Genomic DNA, 18,407 nt, shown 5'->3' with positions numbered 1-18,407 from the left:
AACAGGGAAGATCTCTGCCCTCATGGAACCTACATTCAGCTGCAGCAATACAACTCATTTATTAATAATCACAAAGTAATGCAAAATAATTTCGGAGAGGGAGGTACTAACTCGAGAGATCAGGAAAAGCCTTGTGTGGGAGGTGGCACTTGGGTTTTGCTTTGAAGGAAGTGAGGGATTCTCCTAATTACTAGTTCTAAATATTTCTACAAAGGAATAATACCTGTTGAACATTGAGATTTTATTTAAGGACTGGTGATTTAATTTCCCTCTCAAGAAGACATGAGAGAATATTTTTTACCACAAACCATCGTTTGATGACTTAAATGGAGTCATTCTTGTGGATGACCTTCCATTCCATAGAGAAGTAACTATTTTTCTCAGCTCTACTTGGAGAGTGGTGATGAATGCTGTTAAAAATGTTCTTTCCAGAGATGTACTTATTAAATCAACCATCCTTTTCTTGAAAACGGAAGAGGACAGACTGATCTGAATTGTGTTTTCCTCTGGACTGGCTCATATCTCTCTCTTTTGTCAAAACTATTTGGTATGATGGTCTCTCTGAAATCTTGCAAACAGGCTGTGCATTGTTCCTGTAAAAGAGGTGCTATAAGTCAAGGCGATGAAAGTTAAATTTGACTTTTCCATAGGAATAACATTAAAATGGGAAGTTATATCCCTTACCAATAGCCTTAATGTCCAACTTTTCACAGAAATGACCCCAAGCACTATCTTTAATTAACTATAAGTGATACATCTTTATACCACATGGTATAAAGCTTTCTAAATTATATATGAGTCAATTAAATAATGCAGCACAATCTTCGAAAGCTCTATGAGTTTATTGATGTAGATACTTCCTCTGTTAACTCGCAGAGCAAGCCCTGTAGAATTTGTTCTTTGTGTTGCTAGGACCAAGAAAAATTCATCATTCCATGGTGAACCTATCTAGACTCAGCTTGGATACAGGCATACTGGCCAGCCCCAGGCTTCCCTCCAGACATACAGGGCTAATGTCTGGAGAGCTCCCCACCATGTTATTACCTTCACTTACCTCCATGGATGGTATGGGGTATTAGATAAATAGGACCTCCCTAAAGCTTGTTCTCTTCTGGCATAGTTGTGGAGACACCACTCTCACCTGCAGTCAATCCATATAGGTGTTAGCAGGAAACTACTAACTAGTTAGTCACATCAAATTGAATTGGATATGATTCTGTGATATTATCAGTCTCTGGATTTGTTTCTCATAGGGAATTCTCAGACCTTTTTATCCAACTTGAACCTCTTCTCTGGACCTCCAATCTCTCCCATTTCTAATAGATTAATTTACTACTTGAACTGGGTGTCACTAAGTTATCATAAACTCAATGTGCCCCAAACTGATTTTTATAAACATCATAATTGCTTCTTAGCAAATCCCATAGCTCTCGGCTTGAATTAAAAGCAGCACAGTTAAAGAAAACCATTTGATACAGTGAATGAGACTGATAAAATATATATGTTGTATACCCATTCTCCCACTTCCCTGCTAAGAGTAAGGAGGTATATTACAACAGTAATCTTGTGGAACCTCTTTGGATACTTTTTGATAAGTACCTTTGAGGAGAATTTTGGGGTGTCTTGATAACTTTTTTACTGCCATTTTTTTTTCATTGTAAATTTCCTTTAGTCAGTGATCAAGTCAGATCTTTCTTAAAAGCATTTGTAACTTCATCTTTTATGTTTGACTCTGCAAAGCAAGTCTGCCATTCTGAGGTTGAGGTACATAAATCTGACTTGCCCTGAATTTTCCATCATTTGATCTCTTAGTGTAAACAAGAGGGCAAAACTTTGGCTATAGGTGGTGGTCAAATTCAGTGGAATACTATTCTGTGTTTGACCCTGAAACTCATTCTATCAAAAGTCTCTTCAACAACTTGGAACTCTGCCCAAAGGGCAATAAAACTGTGCATACCCTTTGATCCAGCAATACCATTACTAGAGTCTGGATCCCAAAGAGATCACAAAAAAGGGAAAAGGCTCACATGCACAAAAATATTTTAGTAGCTCTTTTTGCAGTGTCAAAGAATTGGAAACTGAGGGGATGACCATCCATTGGGGGATGGCTGGCCAAGCTGTGGTATATGAATATTATTGAATACTATTATTCTGTAAGCAATCATGTGCAGGTGAATTTAAGAAAAACCTGGAAAGACTTATGTGAACTGATGCTGAGTGAAGTGAGCAGAACTGGGAGAACATTGTACAGCTTGACAGCAACATTGTATGTGATGATCAACTATGATAGACTGAGTTCTCAGCAGTTCTAAAAGACTTGTGATGGAAAGTGCCATCCACAGCCAGGGAAAGAATTATGGAGTCTGATTGCAGATCAAAGCATACTATTTTCATTTTTTTTCTCATCGGTTTTCCCCCTTTTGTTATGATTCTTCTTTTATAACATGTCTAATATGTTTAACATAGTTGTACATGTATAACCTATATCAGATTATTCATGGTCATGGGGGTGGGTCGGAGGAAAATATGGAACTCAGAATCTTATTTAAAAATGAATGTCGAGAGAATGAAGCAGAATGGGGGGGGGGCAGCTATGTGGCGCAGTGGATGGAGCACTGGCCCTGGAGTAAGGAGTACCTGAGTTCAACTCTGGCCTCAGACACTTAATAATTACCTCGCTGTGTGGCCTTGGGCAAGTCACTTAACCCTATTGCCTGGTAAAAAGCAAAAAGACAAAGCAAAACAAAAAAAGAATGTTGAAAACTATCTTTATATGTAATTTGAAAAAAAAAAAAGTCTCTCCACTTCCCCCCCATATTATTCCCCATTGCCTTATGAAAGTGAATCACCTCCATCAATTACTAGCACGCCATTTTTCTCTCATCAGACATTTTCAAGGATCAGATACATGATGTGTAAAGAAACTAACCAATATTCTTTTCCCCTAGACATAAAGGGACTTAGGTATGCAAATGAAGAGGTAATGATAGAGATAGAGATAGAACCTAGGAATTCCTTCTATAGATTAAGCTCATTTTCTTCTTGTTAGCTTCCATTCTTAAGGAGTTGCCCACAGCAGAGGGATCAGACACGAAACACTCTCCAAAACCAAATGAAAAGGTAATTGGTGGGGAGAGGGTGCAGCTAGGTGGTACAGTGGATAGAACACTGACTCTGGTATCAGGAGGACCTGAGTTCAGTTCAAATTCAGCCTCAGATACTTGATACTAATTGTATGAACTTGGTTAAGTCACCTAACTCTATTGCCTCACCACCCCGTAAAAAACACAACTGAGAAATAGTTAATAGAATAAATAAAATAGTATGTTAATAAGTAATTTTCTAAGACAGTATATGACCTGTAGACATCCATAAGCAGGGTTTAGCAGCTAGCTAAATGACTTGCCCAGGGTCATCTAGGTATTGAGGTCAATTGTCCTAATTTTTTGATAGTCACTGACTCCTTTGCAATTTAGATTGAAACCTGTGGACCCCTTCTCAAGGTCAATTTTTAAAGTAATTGCTTAATTTTAAGTAAAATTTAGTGAAAACCAGAAGCCCTTTAGAGTATAGGGGTTCTAAATCTGAGTGGGAGTGGGGAGCAGTTCTGTAAAATTGCATAAGGAAATAATTCCATCATTATTTTCATTTAATTAGTAAAATCCCAAACTGTTTTGGAACATAAACTTGAGTTTCCTTCAGTTAGATTGTGTAGTGGAGAGAGCTCTAGACTTGAAGTAAGAAAGACCTGAGTTCAAATCTAATCTCAGTAACTAGATGTTGACCCTAGGCATGTCTTGCAACTTCTTATCTGCCTTAGTTTCTTCAATTTTAAAAGTGATTATAATAATAACATCGACCTCCCAGGTTTGCTGTGAAGATCAAATGAGACAGTATTTTTAAAGTGCTTGGTATACATAGGAAACACGTAATACTTATTTCTTTCCTTCCTTCATCCAGGTTACCACCCACACAATTAGAATAAAAATAATCTCCTGACCCATCCACAACCATTTTGCCCCAGTTTTCCTTCATCCAACTTCCTGCCTCCCTCCTCTGTCACTGGCAGTGTATTTCCTGACCACTCCTGGGGAGTCATGGTAGTTAAGCCATCCTCCAACTCAGGGCTGCCTGAGAACTACTGTGGACGTAAGTTGAGGTGGAGACCTAGAGTGTACCAGAAGAGGAGATGTAGGAAAACATCAGGGAGTGGGCCAACCAATTAGTGACAGAGCACTTGTGCATGACCTTTACTCCATCTATAGACCTGGCCAAGAGCTTGCTAACATGATTCCTTGGAAACTGATTTCATTGACTCAAGCCCTACCCTTAAGGCAATGGCCTTTGGTGATTTCTTTTTTCTTGTTTGTTTTTGTCCTCAAATCATATAAAAATCATGTTTTTGTTTTTGCATTAAACTTTAAGAAATATCATTTTGTAGGGGTGCCGAGGTGGCTTAGTGGATAAAGCACCGGCTTTGGAGTCAGGAGTACCTGGGTTCAAATCCGACCTCAGACACTTAATAATGACCTAGCTGTGTGGCCTTGGGCAAGCCACGTAACGCCGTTTGCCTTGCAAAAACCTAAAAAACAAACAAACATAAAAAGAAATATCACTTTGTTTCTGAGCCTTAATAGTAGAATAAACTGAAACGTTTTAGGAAAACTAGTACCTCTAGAGGATGGAGTGTGCTCCAGTGGAATGAGACCTGGAATCAAATGTGGTCTCCACTCTTTGTGACCTTGGCCAACATATTTTTTCCCTGAATCCTCATTTCCTCTTTTCTTCAATTAAGGATAGACTAGCTGTCCTAGATCTATAGTCTTCTGCCTGTATATTCTCATTATTTTTTATTTTTACAGTGAACTAGGAGACTGGGAGAAGTAAACTACTATCAATATTTTACTGTTAGAATCATTCCTTAAAGCTATGGAAGGGACCTTAGAGATCACCTAGTCTAGTCCTCTTATTTCCCAGGGTGCTCCCTGACACGGGGGCAATGAACTTGCTTAGAGTCACACATGTAATTGGAAATGGCTCAGAAGAACCCAAGCCCTCTTATAACTGGTAATGATCACCAAGTCTTTGTCTGATTACTGGTAAAGCTTATTTGTGTGAGCTTCATTCAACCATTGGCTTAGTTAAAGACTTAACAATCCTGTAAGATGATTCAGGACTTGGTGGCTGTAAGTATATGCTGTTTCTTTGCTATGTGTTGGTGGTTCTCTACTGTTCTTGTTGAAAGCCTACTGGGCATTCTCAGCAAATCCTGTACCTTCTGATGATTGGACTCAAAAAGCAAGCCAAACGTTTTGCCAGTCTTAGACATCCCTTTCTGATCTTTCAGACCTTGTACTCAGAAGCCCCAACTCCCACTTCCGCCCAGCCTCCAGCTCTGACCAACCTAGGATTCCCAGGATTCCTTTTATTTGTTTTGTGGAGAACTGTTTGGTTTGGGGGAGGATTGGTTTGGCCTCCCACTTGAGCTGTGTTTGTTTTCCAGCACTCATTTTTCAAAAAAAATTTGTATCCAGTCCTCAAACAGCTTCTTTCAAGTGGCTTCAAAGTATGTATAAATACAGTGGTTTTGTTGGTCTGGTGAAATCTCAGGTATAAAGTAGCATTTGTAATTATAGAGGATAGATTTGTTTTCAAAACTGGCTCCATGCCACCTAATGCCAGCCTGTTTGAACCTGGGATCCCCAGTGGCATAGCTGTCTATCTAGACGGTGTGGTGGTTTAAATACAGATCAAGAAGTAAACTGTCTTGGGAGGGCAGGGCAGGGCATGGCATGGCACGGCACCATCCAAGATGCCATTATTGTCTACATTTCTGGGGTACCATTAAGTCAACTGCTGCTGCAGTATTTTCAATACTTCCAATGGGCATCCTTGTTGTCTGAAAAAAAAGCCTACACACCTTCCACTGTGCCAAATGAAAATTTGAGAGTAATATATTTCAGTTAATTTGTGCTTGTGGTGGGGGAGGGGGGTGAAGGAAGGGATGAAGACATTTTTACCGCTCTATCCTTATTACTTTGGAGAATATTTCTTTTCTTGAATTCCTAAGGCACTGGCTTCTTGTATCAACTTGTTCTTTGCCGTAGAGCCAAAAAATCTTTGTAAATGGGTAGGCCATTGACCTGGCCATTCTCTCTCATCCCCCTCCCAGCCATCCCCCAATCCTCTTAGCTACATTGATGGAAACAATTTCACATATCCACTTAGGACCACAGAAGGCCCTCAGAGAGCATGGGCCACCTCTTCATTTTTACTGGGAAGGAAAGCTAGCATTATCGTAAGTGTAAAGTTAGAAAGGCACTATGTACCTAGTAAAGTCTTAGTTATGATTAATACTGGATATCATTTATCTTTTTATTCTTGAGGAAGTCAGGTAGGGAACGTGATTTGCCCAAGGCAACAGAAGTACCCATTGACAGAGATGAGATTCAGATGCATACTCTTAGGCTTCAGATCTGGTATTTCTGGTCCAGGGAAGGCAAATAACTGGGGTCATCAACTGGGCAATATAGCTTTGAAAAGATATGGACTTGGAATCAGGGTAGACTTGGGCACCAACCCTTTCCTCAATTTCCTACTCTGCTAAATTCTGATGATAAATCCCAAAACTACCAGAGCTTATAACTTATTTGAATATCTGAAGATCAGATGAGATAATTTAGGTAAAGGACTTTACAGGCTTTAAAGTATACTTTTTAAGTATTGATTTTTTATTGTTATTGAGATTGATATCAAGTTTACCCATGTCCACATTGTGAGATTCCAAGGTAGTAACTGTCAACAGCTTGCCATAGTTGTCATGATCAATATTCCATATCACTGTCTGTTATTCCAGATGTATTCTAAATACTGTCTTCTCTGCTAATTGGATATTGACCCTGTCATAGATTGAACCTTGAAGAATGAAACCAGGTATGATGACATTGGGCCTGACATATATAAATGAATGAATAGGAGAGGGATAGGTAGCAGATAGGGAGATAGATGATAGTTATGTGGATGAATAGAAGAGAGATAGGTAGATGGGAAGTTAAGATATTAGCTGAATAAATAAAAGAGAGGTAGATAGATGGTAGATAGGTGAATGAGAAGGTAGAGATAGAGAAATACAATAGATAGATGATAAGTAGATAGGGGGTTAAATGAGTAGATGGATGACTGGGCAGATAAAACATTTATTAATCTCCCTTATTATTCCTGTGGCACTATAATAAGTACAAGCAAACAAGATATAAGGGCTAGTATTCTCAATCACTTGCTAATGCCCCTCAATGACATATATAACTATAGTGGTCAGTGTGTCTCAGGGGTAGATTCCAGAGGTTCAACCTAGCCCATTCATTCACTTGTTTGTTCATCGCACAGATATTTATTGAACAACTAATTCTGAGCAAAGTTCTGGGCTGAGTGGCAGCAACTTGTTGGATGGGGAGTCAGGCAAAGTTGGATTTGAGTCAGCTCTTTGCCAGACTCTGGACAAATGACTTAACTTTTTAAGGTTTCAATTTCCTCTTGTAAAATGGAGCAGGTGGCTTTGATCGTCCCTAAGGTCATTGTCAATTCTAAATCTATGCTATTCATTTACCTTCCCCTCTCTCTCTCTCTTTCCTCATCTATAAAATGAGGTAACTGTGAGGCTTATACGAAACTGGAAGGTTTGTCAACTTTCCAGCACTTTTTTTTAAGTCAATTGTTATTGGGCAGGACATGAGTAGGATATGGTCCCTGCCCTTAAATAGCCAAAGGCTGATTGGAGCTGACATGACTCTCTACATAGCTTGAATCCAAAGGAGAATGTTGCATATGCATCAGGATGACTTCTTAAAGTCATAATCACACCCTATTTTTCTTTAATCTTCATTTGACCTCCACTGTACTACCCTAGAATATACAAAATTATACTTTAAAAACTTGCTCATCTTTATGGGTTCTTTTTTTGACTAGCCAGGAAAATTCCTTTTATGGCTAATTACCAATCAGATCATCTGTTAAAGTTATGACTTTGCCTTCCAAAGTGTGCCTATGTTTTCTTTGCTTGCCTGGTCCTGGGATCTTTGGAAAGGACTCTTTGTAAGGATTCTTTTGGTTTTAGTCTGAATTCCCTAGTGAGCCTAATCTCATCCCCTTAATGGTGAATCAACATCATTCTAACTGAAATATGAAGGCTTGAATCTGGAAGGTGCCTACTTGGAGCTTCCCTAGGCAGATGCTTGCTGATGCTCTCCCAGAGATCTGACTGTCTTTGTCTGTCACCACTGGTGCAGTTGCCCTGGGCCTCCCCACTGTCTCAACTTCCAGAAGAGTTTGCTTCTGCCTTGAAATTCTGGATCTTAAAATGTAGCCTCACTTGTGCCATAAGCTTTCAGGAGGTGATTTGGCCTTGCTCACCGCCCCCCCCCAGAGTGTTTCTACTTATTTCCTCCATGTTCCTTTGTCAGAGGCAGTGAAATTCAATGGAAAGATCATGGATCTGGAATGGAAAGAGCTTGGATTCAAATCCGGACTCTTATTACATACTGCCTAGGTGACCTCATAAAAGAACTCTCTTGAACTCTGCCTCACTTACTCTGAATGTTACAAATGAATGTGCCTAGCCTGAATGAAATATTTAAATTCAACATCATACTGTTGCTTCTAGGTTATGTCCAGTTCGCTCAGAAAACTTATCATCTCTTTAAACAACTACGCTAGCGTCAGGCTGGCAATAAAGCCAGTTATCTATACCTCTTCATCAAGTGTAATTGGTTTTTATTAGGCACCTTACCTTGTCTTATCCTATAAGAGGAATTCTTTTCTTACTTTATGTGTGAGTCCCCAGATATGGTGGTTTAGTGTATTTCATTTTTTTTTATTCCACAAATTAATCCATTTATTGTTGGACTATGGGCTACAGATAATAGATAAGAAGATTTTAGTTGTCTTTCAATTCCTTCAGTCATCTGATGGCAGATTTGACTGTGACTGCAGAGGTGGTATTGTATGTCCACGTACCACCAGCTACTGTTTTCATACAGGATCCACAATGCCAGATACCCACGGCCCATCTCTTCATTTTGGTCTTGCCCCAGAAGGAGCAGGTATACTTGGCATGCTGGCTAATTTTAATTTTTTTTTCACCATTTTCCTGATGGATGCACCATAACATGTTCCATATTTACCAGCAATTCCAACCTTCTTTGTACATTTAGTCATGTTGCCAGTCACAGGGCCACAGCTCAGAGAGGAAAGAAGGTAGTACACATGCCTACTGTATTTCTTTTTAAAAGAAATCTGTTGAATTTCTGACCATTGGTGGGGAAAGAGGACATAGTCCAAATTTTGATCTGAGGGAGCAAAATAGAGGCCATGGTGGGGTTGTGTGTAGTATGCCAAGACAGTTTTCTAGAATATGAAATCCAAAGATTTAGGGAGGCAGGACTAAGCACCCTGAGCAGATTTCCAAAGTCAAGGGGTCAGCACATAATCCCTTCAGGGAAACAGTCTACAAAAGGGGCCAGGAGGCAAGGTGATGGGGTGACGTGCTAGTCATGTTCTTTCTGTCTGTTAGGCATGTTGTTTTATTGAGACAGCTGTGGGGCAGGGTTTGGTATCAGAGAGCCTGGCCTTGAGCTCCAGCTTGACATCTTAATAGCTGTGCAGAACTTTCTAGCTTGCTAGAGAGGCTGTGTGGTAAGTTGAAAAACATGCTGGTTTGGATGTCAGAAGTCTTGGGTTCAAATTCTTCCTTTCTATTTTCTTGCTATTTGATCTTGGGCAAGTTATATTACTTTTCTAGACCTGAGTTTCCTCATCTAAAAAAATGAAGAAGTTGGACTAGATGACCTCCAGCTCTTTATCTATGATCTTATCCTATGTCTTGGCACAAGTCATACCTCTCTATGAGTCTCAATATCCTCATTTGCAAATGGGGATGATAATCTTAGCCTTTTGTTCTGCCAAAGTTGTTCTAAGGACCAAATGAACATATGCATATAACGAGCTATGAGAAAGGATGCTTTTATGGATTAGATTAGTAATGGTATCTGCTTGATTAAGGATTCACACACTGCAGCTGTTGGCCTTCTGAATTGGCACTTATCTTTCCCCTCTGAATACTGACCTTATCAGGGCGTGGTCCTGCTGAAGCTTAAATCACTGCTTTTTTTTTTTTTTACTGATGTCAAAAGTTTAATAAAGGATTAAATAAGAGTTAAAGGACATTCTTTTAACTCCATCATGTAAAATTAAAAGGAAAAAAAATCACTGGTAATATGGTATGTGTTTTTTTTTAGTCTCAATTCCCAATGTTCTTTTTTATGGATATTTTATTTGTCCAAATACATGTTATGAATATTTTACATTTACAGTGTTTTACATGTTATACATGTTTTTCAATACCCAAATTTCTTTAAGTCAGTAACAATGATGATTCTTCAGTGATCCTTTAGCGATTACCAACTGCTTATTTTAGAGAAATAGAAAATGCTTCCATGCTACCCAGAAGTGGAACAGATTGGGGACAACTGGGGATCTGTCCTGGTCCATGTCACCTAGTGGTGTTCTGTTCTCCTGACCCTGTTCTCTTAACTTGTCTTTGGTAGCCATGGTCAAGGTCTTGTTTCTGGTGTCACTTGAAATAGAGCTGAAGGGTTATGGAAATGCCTCTCCCTTCCTTCCCATTTTGACCTGCTGCATCTAAGTGCTCTGTATTCTTCAAGGGATTGGGGTTATTGGGGATTTGTAACTTTTTCTCTCCTAGGTTTTCTTGCCCTCAGCTGGATTGACTCTAAAAGCTAGAATTCCTACTTATAGCTAGAGTTGTGGCTGGTGTACTGGACTTAGAGTGAGAAAGATCTGAATTCAAATCCAGCCTTTGACACTTAACCATCTGTGTATCCTTTGGACCTCTCTGAGCCTAAATTTCCTCATCTGTAAACAGTGATCAAATGAAGCATTATACATAAATTTCTTTGCTAACCTTTTTTGTCTATGACCATGGGCAGGTGACAACTTCTTGGACCTCTGGTTCCTCATTTGGAAAATCAGAAATTTGGTCTACATGGCCTTTGGGACTCTTCTAGTTCTCTAATAGCTAACATTTCCATGGTACCCATAATGTGTTTTTTATAATTGTTATTTCATTTGATCTTCACAAGAATCCTGGCAGGGTGGCACTAATAGGACTGTCACTTTACAGATGACAAAGCTGAGGCAGACAGAGCTGAAGTGACTTGCCCAGGATCAGACAACCAGTAATTATCTGAGGCCAAATCTGAGTTCCAGACCTATTACTCTGTCCTCTGTGGTGAACCCTTGCTGCCATAGGTCTAGGATCCTATGTGTGACCTTGGACAAATCCCAGCTTCTTTGAATCTCAACTTTTACAAAATGAGGAAGTTGGACTCCTTAAACTTGGAAGTTCCTTCCAGGCCCTAAATCTCTCATCCTCTGACCTCTATTCTCTATTTCCATCTGTCTCTGTGCTCCAAGATTGTTAGTGCCCCCCCCCCCCCACATCATGGCAGTTTTGTTGAGGCCTGATTGTAAGGTTCAAACTGTTTTCTTGATTTGGCAGCTGCAGATGGGACTTGAAATTCAATAAATTTAGCAAATTTTTATGGGTGAATTCATTAAATTTTTGACCACACATGACCTTCAAATGATTCCTTGGTAGGAACGGTTCCTTACCCCTGCCCACCAGTAGAAGAGGGTATTGAAGTTTAAGCTGTTTTAAGCAAATCAGATTATGATGACCCATTTCATCCATGCGAAGAAGAGGTGACCAATTTGCACAGCATGTTCTGATGGAACTTGGAGAGATGCATTAAAGGGAGCTGAAGGATGTAGAGTGGGAGTGGGTTAGGACAACAAAGGAGTGGTCAGCCCTTTGAGGAGCCTTAAAGGCTGGCACGAGTCTTCTCACACTGCTTTCTCCCTCCCCTGGAAGCAGAGAAACTTGAAATCCACTCTTGGCGTTTTTCCCAACTTCTGGGAAACTTTAGAAGTATTGCAGAGTCTGGTCCCAGTGGCTTGATAAACCATAGCCAGCTTTCTCTGGGCGATTTTCCTTGGATCTGGTACACATAGAGCTGCTTCCTTCGGGCTAGCCTGCAGATGGATATTCCTTTAACATCTATGGCTGAGGTTTGTGCTCTTGGCTCCTTCCCCACTAGTTCCAGAGATAGGCGAGGCTTACTGGGCTACTACTTCCTTTTATTTGCATGTGTATTTTTATCTGCTTCCTGGCTGTCATTGAGTGTGCTTTACTGGATTGTCTGGCTGCCTAGTATTGCTTCTATCATTTCAAGAATGAAACAGAGCTGAAGGGTTATGGAAATGCCTCTCCCTTCCTTCCCTCCCTCCTCTTCTCCACCATCCTTCAGTTTTTAGCTTCTGCTCCTAATCACTTGTGCTCTGTTTCTATTAGCTGGGACTGTTGTGCCATCTCTGGGAAAGCAAGAAGGGAAAGGGAAGGTGGAAATTGTATAGGGATTGTTAGGTGTGTATAGAGCTGATGATTTCTCTGACCTTTGAAGATGTTCTTTCAGCAAGGCTTTGCAGAACTGTCAAATAACCCAGGATTTTTTTAAAATCTATTTTAGTTAGGCTCCTTGAGTGTCTGAATCCATACATAGAATTCCTTTCTAGTGGCTGTTCCACAAGAAATCTGATTTTCATTTTTGTACTTAAGACTTTGGAGGTCTGAGAGTTAAAACAGGTAGGGGAGTAGAAAAGGAGAAGAGAAGATAGGAAAGAATAGGAAAGGAGAAGAGAGGAGAAAGAAGGGGGAAGGAAGGAGAAAAGAGAGGAGAGGAGAAGAGGAAAGGAGATAGGATGGAACAGGAAAGAAGAAGAGGGGGGATGGAAGGGGAAAAGAGGGGAGAAGAAAGGAAAGGAGGAAATGAAAGTAAAAAAGGAGAGGAGAGAAAATAAAGGGCAGAAATCAAGAAGAGAGGGAAGGAAAGGGGGGAAGAGGAGAGGAGAAGACAGAAGGGAAGAAAAGGAGAGGGTAGAGTTAGGAAGGGAAAGGAAAGGAAAGAAGGAAAAGTTAAAAAGGAGAGAAGAGGAAAGAAAGGGCAGAAACTAACACGGGAGCTAAGAAATGGGGAAAAAACAAGGAGAAGACAGGGAAGGGAAGAGAATGAAGGAAATGGAGAGGGTAGAAAGGAACAAGAGGACTAGAGATGGGAGGGAAAAGGAAAGAAAATGGGTAGAAGAAAGGAAAGGAAAGGAGAGAAAAGGAAAAGGGAGGAATGATAAGGAGAAGAAAGTCTAGAAAAGGAAATCTAATGAAGAGAAGAACAAAAAGAAAAAGGGAGCGTAGAAGAGGGGATAGGGAAGGAGTGAGAAAAAAGAAAAGATAAAAAGAGAAGGGTGAATAAAGGAGATGAGAGAAAAGGGAAAAATGAAAGCTTAGAAAGAAGGGAGGAGAGAGGAAGGAGAGAAGAGAGAAAGGAGAAGAAATGGTTTGCTCTTAGTGAAACTTCACAATGCAGTTCAAGGAATGTAAGTCTTTAAAAAAGGAGTGGGGGGGCAGTTCGGCAAATTCAAGGAAGCAGAACCCTCGAAGGATTTGCTTCTTAATTAATTATTAGGACAGGAACAGTGTTCATTTTGAAGTGCTAAGAGTTACTTATGAAACCATTAGGGGTGGTCTCGTCTCCCTTTCCTAGAGCAGCTTCCAGTCATGGGGTTTCCTTTGCTAATGCCTCCTCTGCCTGTGGTTTTCTGGGTGTACCTGGCAGAGTTCTGACCTTGGGGCAGGGCAGCCCCATATGTTCAGGTATAGATGTGGCCCAGAATCATTTCCAGGGCACTTTTCACTTCCTTTGGCTTGTGGCCTTTGGCTATAGAAGGGTGGGAAAGCATCTTAGTACTGAAGGAACTAGTAAAACTGAAATCGGAAAGGGCATAAGGTGGCTTCTTTTTGTAAGGCAGGTCCACAAATTTGTGCATTGAGTTTCTGTGCTTTTCACCATCAGCTAGGTCTGGCAGGTTATTCCAGGGATTTGTAGCAAGCTATTAATTATCCACATCCTTAGAACTTTTGTCATTAACTTTTGACATTGGTACCTTGCCTTTGGGAGACTTAGAAACAATGGTTTAAGTATCAAAAATATAGTGTTGGCATTCTTTGGAGCTTCTTAAGACTGTTTCTACTGTCATTTGTATGTATTGTTGCTCTTGGGGCCAACCCCTAGCCCAACAAAATGCTTGTTAAATTATTGCCAGATCTCCAGAATTTGTTTGGTGGTAAAATGGCTACACAGTTTGCTTTAGGGATCCCGAGAAGGAAATTTCTGTAATGTAAACATTAACGATGGAACGTACCTGTTTGAGCCTTCTGGAAACATTTATTACACATAACCTGGACAAGGGTCTATAGTAGGTTTGGAGGGAGGGAAGAGAGAAGAGGAATAGAATAATGAATGTGGCCCAACTCTTCCCATGTTTGTGGTACAGTGGGGGTGATCACGCAGATTAAGTCTATTGGATGACAGGACTACCAAGTCTGGTGAACTGACTGGAAACTGACCATCTACCAAGAGAGGCTCCAGAATTGACAGAGGCTGATCAGTGTCTGGATTCGTGCATTTGAACTTTGGAAAAACAAATCCGGTTCAATAGACAAGATTAAGATGGGAGAAATTATGGATTAAGTGATTTGAGGGTAAAAGCCAGTTGGACCCTGAGTCTGGGAGCTGCCTTCTTAAAGTGAGGATTAGTTGGTTTGAAGGCATGGGTTTGTACTGACGAATATGTCCTTCTAGTCTATTCCAGTCTGAAGGGCTTGGAAGAACAAGGGACCCGCTAACCCTGTCCATGATTTTGAAGTAAAGCTTTTTTATTTGTTCTGGGAATAATTAATTGTTCCTTTTTCTTATAGGACTGCCTGGTTGATCTGTAAAGCATATGTAGTTGCTCAACCAGATTGAGTTTCTCTCCCCCCCCACCCCCGCCCTTCCCCTGCTACCCCCTCTCTCCCATTTCCTTACTCCTTTCCTTCCTTCTCCCTCCCTCCCTGCCTCTCTCTCCCTCCTTGCCTGTCCCCCTTCTCCCCGGCTTCTCTCCCTCTTCCTCCTCCCTTCTCCTTCCCTTTTCACTCCCTCTCTCTGCCTCTTTCTCCCTTTCCTTTTTCTCTTTCCCTCCATCCCTCACCTCTTCTTCGTCTTTCTGCCCCCCAACCCCACTTTGCCTAGGAAATATACGAGGACTTTGCATATTTTTATTGTCACATGGGAATAGATTCTCAGTTACCTAGAATTCCCTGGAGCATTGATTTGAGTTTATAGGTAGGTTAATTTATTCTTTATTACTTGCCTGCTTTATAATTAGCAGCCTGTGGCTTGTAAGTGTGAGTTGAGAGTGTCAGAGGAGTTTATTTCAGGAGGAGGAAGAAGGGTGTTGGAGGTTATTTCCCCAGGCTGCTTAGGTTAGTATGGTGTAAAAGCTTCTGGGCTTGCAAATCAAAAGACCAGCTTCCATTCTCTCCTTTACCTTCTATTGACCATATTACCTTGGACAAGTCACCTTACTCTATTCCTCATCTTTTTTTTTAGAATGAACTCATGAGATCATCGATATAGGGGGATTCCTGATGAGTAAATCCTTGATATCAAATTCAGATTAATCCCTGTTCTCTTCCACTTCAGGTCTTAGAAGGTTGCTCATCTCTCTAATGGAATACTAGGTTCGATTCCTAGCACTGCCTTGTGTGACCTTGGGCAGTTCATTCTTCTGGGCTTCAATTTCCTTATCTGTAAAATGGAGGGAGAGATGAAATCTCTTCCAGCTTCTAGCTCTAGGAACTAATCTGATTGCAAACATAAAGTTCTATGTAAATGAAACCTATTGGAAATATCATTTTTTTTTTTGCAAGGCAGTGGGGTTAAGTGGCTTGCCCACTTGGTAATTATTAAGTGTCTGAGGCTGAATTTGAACTCAGGTACTCCTGACTCCAGGGCCGGTGCTCTATCTACTGCACCACCTAGCCGCCCCTAAATATCATTTTTCACATGTACTTTTTTTTCTTAAAGTATTGAATGTCTATTGATGGCTAAAATGGAAACGATACCAATAGCTTTCAACATAAAGGTAGAAAAGTGTAACAGAAAGAACTCTGCATTTGGAGGCCAGGGGATTTGAGTTCAGATCCTCCTTCAGTAATTTCCTCTCTGTGTGATCTTGGGAAAGTCACTTCATCTCTGGACCCCAGTTTCTCCATCTATAAGAAGAAGGAACTGGCCTATTTGGCTACTGAGGTGCTTCCAGCTACAGATCTATGATCCGATGATCAGTGGGGCCCCTTGCAGCTTCTAGATCTGTTTTCTAAAGCAAGGATTTTTAACCTTTCCTGCGATGTTCCAACCTCTTCTCAGCATTTTTTTTTATTAAATTCATAAAAGCATAGGATTACAAAGAAAAGCAATTATATTGAAATGCTGTCACCAAGATGTTAAAATAACACATGGCCCCCAGATTCAGAACTCCTGATCTCCAGTAAAATGATGAGGGCTTTTGGATAGTTTAGGAATGATGATAATAGCCAATATTTATATAGTGTTGTAAAGTCTTTAAAGTATTCTGCTTCCATTGGTCTTTTAGGGTTCACAATTTTTATAAGATGACAAGAAGCATTCATTTCCACTCTGCATTGCCATGCCCATCGAAACCAGAAAGCTGTCTGGTTTTTACATTTGGGAGCCTTCTATCTTGGCAAAGCCACCTGAATAATTGAAAACCACATGACCTAGGGCCATCATTTTAAACTTGACATTGGCAGCAACTGGGAAATGAGAGTGAGTTTTCCTATTAATTCTCTCTCTCTCTCTGATGCCATTTTGTGTACCTAGGAAACATTATGATACCGCTAAGACAGATTGTCCCGGATATTGGTAGCTCATCAGTTTTGAAGGCTGGGAGGGAGGGCCCTGGCCATATTCTCCCCTTGGCTTCAGGTGACACTGAAGAAAAACTAGCCCAGAGAGAAAAGACCTTTAGTTTCTTTTTTTAAGCCAAGTCCAGAGATTCCTTTAGTTGTCAGTTTCATTGTCTTAACTTAGGAGGAAGTTCCTTATTTCTCTTTTCAGACTCTGCATTTTAATTTAAATTCATCCCCCTCCTCCTCACACACACATACATGCTCCCTAGAAATGGAGATCACTTAGGTCTTTTATAAAAGGGATGGTGAAAGAAATCCCACGATTCCTTCTTCATCCTTTCTCCTATAATTTTTGTATGTATGTTTTATGTATATATATATATAATATAGATATGTTATGTCTAATAAGAAATACACTACAATTATAGATCATTCAAAACATTGTAAAACAACCAGTTAATTTTCAGTTAGGCTGTTTGTGGAAGAGGCAAATCCATAATTCATTCCATAAGCATTTATTAAGTGACCACTACCACTAGAGGAAAAGCTGGCAGCATCTAGCATTCCCAGAATGTCCCACCTAACTAGGTCCTAACTTAGCTTCTGAGATAGATCAAGTTTAGAATGAGGAAGGACAAGACAACAAATATATATATATATATATATATATATATATATATATATATATATATATAAAAATATATATAAATATTTTATGTGCTGTTTTTTTAAATTGTTATCTCATTTTATCCACACAACAACCTTGGGAGATAGATTCTATTATCATTCCCATTTTCTAGTTGAGGAAACTGAGGCTTCCCAGAGTGACTTCCCAGAGCTTCACAACTAGGGACTTCTAGGACTGGATTGAACTCAGTTCTTCCTGCCTCAGGGCGCAACCCATTGTGCACTCTGGTGCCATCTAGCTGTGCTATGGTATGACCAGATCAGAACCAGGAGGATGTGAGTTTGAATCCCAGCTCTGCCCCTTAGTTGCTGTATGACCTCAAGCAAGTCACTTCAGCTCATTGAGTCTCAATTTCTCTATCTGCTGGGCAAAATGACTTAGCCTTAGCTCTGTGATCTTGGTCAACCTTGCTAAGATTCTTGTAAAACGGAGGGATAACTTCTGTGGTCTCTTCAGGCTCTTATTCAGTGATTTCCTTCGGCAGAAGGGGGAAAATCCAACTTAGTGGCTTTGACAAGTTTTGTATTCAGGGTACTCAGCCTCGCTTTTGTAGGCCTTGCCTGGCCTCTTTCCTCCCAGGATGCAGTCTATAGAAATGACCTCAGAACTGGCATACTAAACAGCTTTTCCTGGGACGGAGCCACATACTTGTAGGTGAAACACTAAATAGCCATTTTTCTCTGAAATTAGATCTGTCCTCACCCAAGCTACTCCATATAGACTTCACCTTTGCCTCAATTCAGTGTAGGCCACCAAAAGTTGGAGGTAATAATTTTAAGAAAATCTTATGCCGAGGAAACAACCTATGTGGTAATGTAGGCATACCCCTTAGTCAAC

The 18,407-nt window shown here is 40.3% G+C and overlaps 1 protein-coding gene and 1 pseudogene across 5 annotated transcripts in view; one reads left to right on the top strand and one right to left on the bottom strand.

Moving 5' to 3' along the window:
• ATP11C (ATPase phospholipid transporting 11C (ATP11C blood group)) overlaps positions 1 to 18,407 on the top strand; it is a 220,489-nt gene that overhangs the window by 63,046 nt on the left and 139,036 nt on the right. The gene's annotated exons all lie outside the window — the stretch shown is intronic.
• LOC141503168 (large ribosomal subunit protein eL43-like) lies at positions 8,933 to 9,213 on the bottom strand (annotated as a pseudogene).

Source organism: Macrotis lagotis, chromosome X (genome assembly GCF_037893015.1).
Source record: "Macrotis lagotis isolate mMagLag1 chromosome X, bilby.v1.9.chrom.fasta, whole genome shotgun sequence".
Taxonomy (NCBI): Eukaryota; Metazoa; Chordata; class Mammalia; order Peramelemorphia; family Peramelidae; genus Macrotis; species Macrotis lagotis.
Note: the sequence above shows the minus strand (reverse complement) of the source record. Positions and strands in the feature narration are given on the sequence as shown.